The sequence below is a fragment of the Salmo salar genome, chromosome ssa08 (assembly GCF_905237065.1).
Source record: "Salmo salar chromosome ssa08, Ssal_v3.1, whole genome shotgun sequence".
In the NCBI taxonomy this organism is placed as follows: Eukaryota; Metazoa; Chordata; class Actinopteri; order Salmoniformes; family Salmonidae; genus Salmo; species Salmo salar.
In genome coordinates, this window is record NC_059449.1 from 22,070,200 (window position 1) to 22,079,822 (window position 9,623).

General features: G+C 42.7%; 1 pseudogene; it reads right to left on the bottom strand.

The window, feature by feature from the left end:
* LOC106598785 (up-regulator of cell proliferation-like) overlaps positions 1 to 5,334 on the bottom strand; it is a 33,208-nt pseudogene extending 27,874 nt beyond the window's left edge.
* Between the last annotated feature and the right edge of the window lie 4,289 nt (positions 5,335 to 9,623).

A 9,623-nucleotide genomic window follows, 5' to 3' on the forward strand; every position in this document is an offset into this window, starting at 1 on the left:
AAACCCTCCCCATTGAGTAGTAGACTGTATATATCAGTGGAGGCTGGTGGGAGGCTCATTGTAATGTCTGGAATGGAATTCATAGAATGGAGTCAAACATGTTGTTTCCATATGTTTGATATGTTTGATACCATTCCATTAATTCCATTCCAGCCAATTATAATGAGACCATCCTCCTCCTCCTAGAGTTCCTACCACCAGCCTCCTCTGGTATGTATCAATGTGACATCTATATGGTTATCAATATTAGTTATTTCTTGTGTAGGCTGCTATCCTACTTTAAATAAAACCATGGGAATGAACATATGGTCATGTGATGACAAAACCATGCAGCTGCCAGGTAGGAAGCCAGGGCTGCGTTCACTACGTTTTTGCGTTCTGGAATGTTCAGTTGCACAGAACCGGTGCTGTACTGAATGACCAGTTGAAAAATGGGGAGAGTTTGGGTTGTGGGCTTATGTCATTGGTCATGTGGGTTAGGGAACACTGTCAGCATGGCCGCTGCCCTTTAATTACGTCACTCGTTGCTTCAAGCCACACGTCACCACACCAACCAAATGGGAGAAAACATACCTCAAAGTTGTACAACTGAATGGATTGAATGGTCCTCAACTGAATGGTCCTCGTAAAGATGTGCCTTTACTATCAGTATTACTTGCCAACGTACAATCATTGGACAATAAATTAGACAATGTACGATAACGAATATCCTACCAACGGGACATAAAAACTGTAATATCTTATGTTTCACCGAATCGTGGCTGAATGACGACATGGATATTCAGCTGGCGGGATATACGCTGCACCGGTTAGATAGAACAGCACACTCTGGTAAGACGAGGGGGGGGCATTCTGTGCATACTTGTAAACAACAGCTGGTGCACGAAATCTTAGGAAGTCTAGATTTTGCTTGCCTGAAGTAAAGTATCTCATGATGAGCTGGAGACCACACTATTTGCCAAGATAGTTTTCATCTATATTTTTCGTGGCTGTTTATTTACCACCACAGATGGATGCTGGCACTAAGACCGCACTCAGTCAGCTGTATAAGGAAATAAGCAAACAGGAAACCGCTCACCCAGATGCGGCACTCCTAGTGGCCAGGGACTTTAATGCAGGGAAACAGTTTAACCTAATTTCTATCAGCATGTTATATGCGCAACCAGAGGGAAAAACATTCTAGATCACCTTTACTCCACATACAGAGACGCGTACAAAGCTCTCCCTCGCCCTCCATTTGGCAAATCAAACCATAATTCTATCCTCATTCCTGCTTACAAGCAAAAATTAAAGCAGGAAGCACCAGTGACTTGGTCTATAAAAAAAAAGTGGTCAGATGAAGCAGATGCTAAACTACAGGACTGTTTTGCTAGCACAGACTGGAATATTGAGGAGCACACCACATCAGTCACTGGCTTTATCAATACGTGCATCAAGGACGTCGTCCCCACAGTGACTGTACGTACATACCCCAACAAGAAGCTATGGATTACATGGAAACCTTCGCAATGAAGCTAAAGGGTAGAGCTGCCACTTTCAAGATGCAGGACTCTAACCTGGAAGCTTATAAGAAATCCTGCTATGCCCTCCGACGAACCTTCAAACAGGCAAAGCACCAATAAAGGACTAAGATTGAATCGTACAACACCGGCTCCGACGCTCATCTTATGTGACAGGCCTGCAAACTATTACAGACTACAAAGGGAAGCACAGCCGCGAGCTGCCCAGTGACACGAGCCTACCAGACGAGCTAAATCACTTCTATGCTCGCTTCGAGGCAAGCAACACTGAGACAAGCATGAGAGCATCAGCTGTTCCGGGCGACTGTGTGATCACGCTCTCCATAGCCGACGTGAGTAAGATCTTTAAATAGGTCAACATTCACAAGGCCACGAGGCCAGGCGGATTAGAGGACGTATGCTCCGGGCATGTGCTGACCAACTGGCAGGTGTCTTCACTGACATTTTCAACATGTCCCTGATTGAGTCTGGAATACCAACATGTTTCAAGCAGACCAACATAGTCCCTGTGCCCAAGAACACTAAGGTAACCTGCCTTAGTACTCGTAGTACTCACGTCTGCAGCCTGAAGGGCTTTGAAAGGCTGGTAATGGCTCACATTAACACCATTATCCTAGAAACCCTAGACCCACTCAAATTTGCATACAGCCCATACAGATCCACAGATGATGCAATCTCTATTGCACTCCACACTGCCCTTTCCCACCTAGACAATAGGAACACCTATGTGAGAATGCTATTCATTGACTACAGCTCAGCGTTCAACACCATAGTGCCCTCATAGCTCATCACTAAGCTAAGGATCCTGGGACTAAACACCTCCCTCTGCAACTGCATCCTGGACTTCCTGACGGGCCACCCCCAGGTGGTGAGGGTAGGTAGCAACATCTGCCACGCTGATCCTCAACATTGGAGCCCCTCAGGGGTGCGTGCTCAATCCCCTCCTATACTCCCTGCTCACCCACGACTACATGGCCAGGCACAACTCCAAGTTTGCAGTCGACACAACAGTGGTAGACCTGATCACTGACAACGACGAGACAGCCTATAGGGAGGAGGTCAGAGACCTGGCCGGGTGGTGCCAGAATAACAACCTATCCCTTAACGTGATCAAGACAAAGGAGATGATTCTGGACTACAGGAAAAGGAGCCCGAGCACGCCCCCATTCTCATCGACGGGGCTGTAGTGGAGCAGGTTGAGAGCTTCATGTTCCTTGGTGTCCACATCACCAACAAACTAGAACGGTCCAAACACAACAAGACAGTCGTGAAGAGGGCACGACAAAGCCTATTCCTCCACAGGAGACTGAAAAGATTTGGCATGGGTCCTCAGATCCTAAAAAGGTTTGACAGCTGCAACATCGAGAGCATCCTGACTGGTTGCATCACTGCCTGGTACGGCAACTGCTCAGCCTCCGACCGCAAGGCACTACAGAGGGTAGTGTGTACGGCCCAGTACATCACTGGGTCTAACCTGCCTGCCATCCAGGACCTCTACAGGCGGTGTCAGAAGAAGAAGTACATAAAAATTGTCAACGACCCCAGCCACCCCAGTCATAGATTGTTCTCTCTGCTACTGCATGGCAAGCGGTACCGGAGCGCCAAGTCTAGGACCAAAAGGCTTCTCAACAGCTTTCCCCCCCAAGCCATAAGACACCTGAACAGGTAATCAAATGGCTACCTGGACTATTTGGATTGTGTCCCCCCAACCCATCTTTTAAGCTGCTGCTACTCTCTGCTTGTCATCTATGCATAGTCACTTTAACTATACCTACATGTACATATTACCTCAGTTAGCCCGACTAACCGGTGCCTATATACAGCCTCACCTTTTTTGTCAACAATCTACACAAAATTATCTGGAATGTTAAAGTGGTTGAAAAATTATAACATTTATAAAAAAAAATTATGAAAAATAAAACACTAATATATCTTGATTAGATCAATATTCACCCCCCTGAGTCAATATATGTTAGAAATAACTTTGGCAGCGATTACAGCTGCGAGACTTTTGGGGTTAGTCTCTAAGAGCTTTTCACAACTGAATTGTACAATATTTGCCAATAATTATTTTCAAAATTGAGGCTGCTAAGGGGCGAACTGCTCATAATAATATCCGGAATAGAATGGAAACCATGTGTTTGATGTCCATTCCACTGATTCCGCTCCAGTCATAACCACAAGCCCATTCTACCCAATTAAGGTGCCACCAACCTCCTGTGCTAGATAGCCATTTTCAAGTCTTGCCATAGATTTTCAAGATGATTTAAGTCAAAACTGTGACTAGCCCACTCAGGAACATTCAATGTCGTCTTGGTAAGCAACTCCAGTGTAGATTTGGCCTTGTGTTTTGGGTAATTGTCCTGCTGACAGTGTCTGTTGGAAAGCAGACTGAACCAGGTTTTCCTCTAGGATTTTGCCTGTGCTTAGCTGTATTCCATTTATTTTTATCCCCCCAAAAAACTCCCTAGTCCTTGTCGATGATAAGTATACCCATATCATGATGCAGCCACAACCATGCTTGAAAATATGAAGAGTGGTACTCAGTGATGTGTTTTGTTTGATTGCCCCAAACTTACCGCTTTGTATTCAGAATAAAAAGTGTATTTCTTTGCCAAATGTTTTGCAGTATTACTTAAGTGCCTTGATGCAAACAGGATTAATGTTTTGGAATATTTGTATTCTGTACAGGCTTCCTTCTTTTCCCTCTGTCATTTAGGTTAGTATTGTGGAGTAACTACAATGTTGTTGATCTATCCTCAGTCCTCTCATATCACATCCCTTAAACTATATAACTGTTTGCATCGTGCATAAGAACAGCCCTTGGCTGTGGTATATTGGCCATGTACAGTATCACACCCCCTCGGGCCTTATTGCTTAAGTATACACCACTCTGCCATTTTAGGCCATGTTTATCTGATGGAGAACATATTAACAAATAATATTATTTTTAATATAAGGTTCTGTCAACAACAGTTTGACCTGATTGTCACAACAGACTCAAGTCATACGTTGTCATAGTTTTGACTGACTGAAATACATTTGGTAAAAATTAAATGACCAACAATATAAAAATATAGGACTACTGAGTGGCGCAGCGGTCTAAGGCACTGCATCTCAGTGCTAGAGGCATCACTACAGACCCTGGTTCGATTCCAGGCTGTGTCACAACCAGCTGTGATTCATAGGGCAGTGCACAATTGGCCCAGTGTCGATAGGGTTTTCACGGGCTAGGCCGTCATTGTAAATAAGAATTTGTTCTTAACTGACTTGCCTACGTAGTTAAATAAAGGTTGAAAATACAAATTATAACATTAATCTTCCTTGTTCTAGTTTCAAGTTGAATTGTCTACATGCACAGTATGTTTTAACTTTTAACAATCTTTGTCATTTTCTCTGGCACTGTTTTGACGGTAGACTGAGGGTCACTTTCAATGACACGTTAGTACAGTAACTGTTTGATCAACAACAGTAAACAATTTACTAATTACAAAACACATTAGAAACAATAAGATGAAATACCTATCATGAAGTTTTAGTGGTACATGTAACAATCACTTTAATCAACTACATATAGTTCATGTTACTGTCAAATGATTAATCACATACATACCTGGGAGAAGCCCACCCGGTGCCCCTTCCTCTTAACCGACTAGTTGAGCTTTCCTTGTGAGTTCTCTGCTAAATTGACTGTATACAGATATCTAGAAACTGTAGAGTATTAAAAGGTTTCCTCCAAAACAGGTTTGGTTTGTGACACTTTGTACCAGCATAAATGTTATCTGTTAATGGTTGACTCATTCTCCTCCTTCACCCAGCTCTTCTAATCCCTCTCTCCCCCTGTCAACCAAATTCTCCCTCTAGGTGGCAGCAGAGTGGACTTTTTGGAGCTGATGGGTCCTATGTTGGCAGAGAAAGCAGACACGATAGTAGTGAAGGAGTGAAGGGATGCTTTCAATGAGAAAAAGGAATGGTTTGGTGAACTTCGAAGGGGAGAGAGGATGATGGGGGAAGAGGCGGGGGGGTGAAGGGGGAGAGGGTGAGGGAGGAGGAGAGAGAGGGGGTGAGGGGAGGAGAGAGAGAGGGGATAACTTAAGGATCAGAGAGGAGAATGTGAGAAGGACAGTGAGATATGATAAAGGTTGCTCACTACTACTACCAATACTATTTTCATCCCGTTTCACCATTTTCTCTCGAAAGAGTTCGTCAGGATGATGTCTCGCTGACTCTTCTTGTCACATGAGATGACGCTGGAGAGACGAAGCAGCTACGGGGAGTAAAACATTTAACAAGTAACAGACATGGCACGAGACAGGAACAGAATCAAAAAATAAGAGCGACAAAAGACAAATCAATGCAGAAGCCGGGGAACAGAGCTGACAAATATATGGGAGGAAATAAAAAGGTGATGAGTGAGTCCAGGTGAGTCCAATAATGCTGATGCGCGTGACTAGGGAAGGCAGGTGTGCATAATAGATGATAGGAGTGAGTGATGCAGGGAAGCCTGGCGCCCTCAAGCGCCAGGGGAGGGAAGAGCGGGAGCAGGCGTGACACTTCTGGCTAGAAGACCATGATGACATGACTTTAAGAGACTAGTAAACAACAAAGCCTCCTCTGTTAGATGTTATGGACCAGTCCTCAGTATATTGTTGTACATGTAATCACAGTATTTTTGATGTACAAATATTTCATGTTGTTTTTAGGGTATTTGTTCTTCCTTATTTTCATTGCTATAGCAACAATTCCTCCTAATACTGTATGTTTTTGTTGTATAACTGTGACATTATAGTAATAATAATTGTATTTGTAAAGTGCTTTTCATGCACTATGTTCAAAGTGCTACGCTATGTTATCAAAGTGATGCTTTTGTATAGTTTCAGCAAGTAGTTTTGAAGGTAGTGCTCACGAGCCAAAATGGGTCCCTGAAAGTTGTGCACAATTGTGAGCAGCAACCATTTTGTATGATATGTTAGGTCCTGCAAAATATATACACAGTACCTGTCAAAAGTTTGGACATACGTACTCATTCAAGGGTTTTTCTTTATTTTTCTATTTTCTACATTGTAGAATAATATTGAAGACATCAACACTATGAAATAACACATATAGAATCATGATGTAACCAAAAGTGTTAAACAAATCAAAATATATTTTATATTTCAGATTCTTCAAAGTAGCCACCCTTTACCTTGATGACAGTTTTGCACACTCTTGGCATTCTCTCAACCAGCTTCACCTGGAATGCTTTTCCAATGGTCTTGAAGGAGTTCCACATATCCTGAGCACTTGTTGGCTATTTTCCTTCACTGGCAGTCTCTATGGGGGTACCACAGGGATCAATTCTCGGGCCGACTCTTTTCTCTATATATATATCAACTAGGTCGCTCTTGCTGCGGGTGATTCCTTGATCCACCTCTACGCAGACGACACCATTCTGTATTCATCTGGCCCTTCTTTGGACACTGTGTTAACAAACCTCCAAACGAGCTTCAATGCCATACAACACTCCTTCCGTGGCCTCCAACTGCTCTTAAATGCTGGTAAAACTAAATGCATGCTCTTCAACCGATCGCTGCCCGCACCCACCCGCCCGACTAGCATCACTACTCTGGACGGTTCTGACTTAGAATATGTGGACAACTACAAATACCTAGGTGTCTGGCTAGACTTTAAACTCTCCTTCCAGACTCATATTAAGCATTTCCAATCCAAAATTAAATCTAGAATCGGCTTCCTATTTCGCAACAAAGCCTCCTTCACTCATGCTGCCAAACATACCCCCTGACTATCCTACCAATCCTCGACTTCGGCGATGTAATTTACAAAATAGCCTCCAACCCTCTACTCAGCAAATTGGATGCAGTCTATCAGAGTGCCATCCGTTTTGTCACCAAAGCCCCTCATACCACCTACCACTGCGACCTGTATGCTCTCATCGGCTGGCCCTCGCTACATATTCATCGCCAGACCCACTGGCTACAGGTCATCTATAAGTCTGCTAGGTAAAGCGCCGCCTTATCTCAGCTCACTGGTCACCATAACAACACCCACCCGTAGCACGCGCTCCAGCAGGTATATCTGTCTGGTCATCTCCAAAGCCAACACCCCCTTTGGCTGCCTTTCCTTACAGTTCTCTGCTGCCAATGACTGGAACAAATTGCAAAAATCACTGAAGTTGGAGACATATCTCCCTCACTAACTTTAAGCGTCAGCTATCTGAGCAGCTTACTGATTGCTGCAGCTGTACACAGCCCATCTGTAAATAGCCCATCCAACTACCTCATCCCCATATTGTTTTTATTTACTTTTTTTGTTGCTCTTTTGCACACCAGTATTTCTACTTGCACATCATCATCTGCACAACTATCACTCGTGTTAATTTGCTAAATTGTAATTACTTTGCTACTATGGCCTATTTATTGCTTTACCTCCTTACGCCATTTGCACACACTGTATGTAGATTTTTCTATTGTGTTATTGACTGTACTTTTGTTTATCCCACGTGTAACTCTGTGTTGTTGTTTTTTGTCGCACTCCTTTGCTTTATCTTGGCCAGGTCGCAGTTGTAAATGAGAACTTGTTCTCAACTGGCCTACCTGGTTAAATAAAGGTTAAAATAAACTCTGCGGTCCAGCTAATCCCAAATCATCTAAATTGGGTTGAGGTCGGGTGATTGTGAAGGCCAGGTCATCTGATGCAGCACTCCATCACTCTAATTCTCGGTCAAATAGCCTTACACAGCCTGGAGGTGTGTTGGGTCATTGTTCTGTTGAAAAACAAATGATAGTCCCACTAAGCACAAACCTGATGGGATGGTGTATCGCTACAGAATGCTGTGGTAGCCATGCTGGTTAAGTGTGCTTTGAATTCTAAATAAATCACTGACAGTGTCACCAGCAAAGCACCCCCACACCATCACACCTCCTCCATGCTTCACGGTGGGAACCGCACATGCAGAGATCATCCGTTAACCTACTCTGCATCTCACAAAGACACAGAGGTTGAAACAAAAATCTCAAATTTGGACTCATCAGACAAAAGGACAGATTTCCACCGGTCTAATGTCCATTGCTCGTGTTTCTTGGACAACCAAGTCTCTTCTTCCTATTGGTGTCCTTTAGTAGTGGTTTCTTTCCAGCAATTTAACCATGAAGGCCTGATTTTACAGTCTCCTCTGAACAGTTGATGTTGAGATGTGTCTGTTACTTGAATTCTGCGAAGCATTTATTTGGGCTGCAATTTCTGAGGCTGGTAGCTGTAATGAACTTATCCTCTGCAGCAGAGGTAACTCTGGGTCTTCCTTTCCTGTGGCGGTCCTCATGAGAGCCAGTTTTATCATAGTGCTTGATGGTTTTTGTGACTGCACTTGAAGAAACTTTCAAAGTTCTTGAAATTTTCCGTATTGACTGATCTTCATGTCTTAAAATAATGATGGACTGTCGTTTCTCTATGCTTATTTGAGCTGTTCTTGCTAACAATATGGACTTGGTGTTTTACCAAATTGGGCTATCTTCTGTATACCAACCCTACCTTGTCACAACACAACCGTTTGGCTCAAACACATTAAGGAAAGAAATTCCATAAATTAACTTAACAAGGCACACCTGTTAATTGAAATGCATTCCAGGTGACTACCTCATGAAGCTGGTTGAGAGAATGCCAAGAGTGTGCAAAGCTGTCATCAAGGCAAAGGGTAGCTACTTTGAAGAATCTCAAATAAAAAATGTTTTTATTTGTTTAACACTTTTTTGCTTACTACACAATTCTATATGTATTATTTCATAGTTTTCATGTCTTCACTATTATTCTACAGTGTAGAAAATAGTAAAAAATAAAGAAAAATCCTAGAATGAGTTGGTGTCCAAACTTTTGACTGGTACTGTATATGATATGAATTCCAATTCGTACATCATGTTATGAATTTGTAAGTGCTGAACAAATATTGATAAATTATTTTCATATTATTGATCAGAGACTAAGAGGGGAGTAATGGTCTGATTATATAATAGTGATGTTGACTTATCACTAGAATTACAATAAATGTTAATTTAAGTAGTTTCATTTATTGTATTATTTATTTACCTTAAGAGGAAATACATTAAA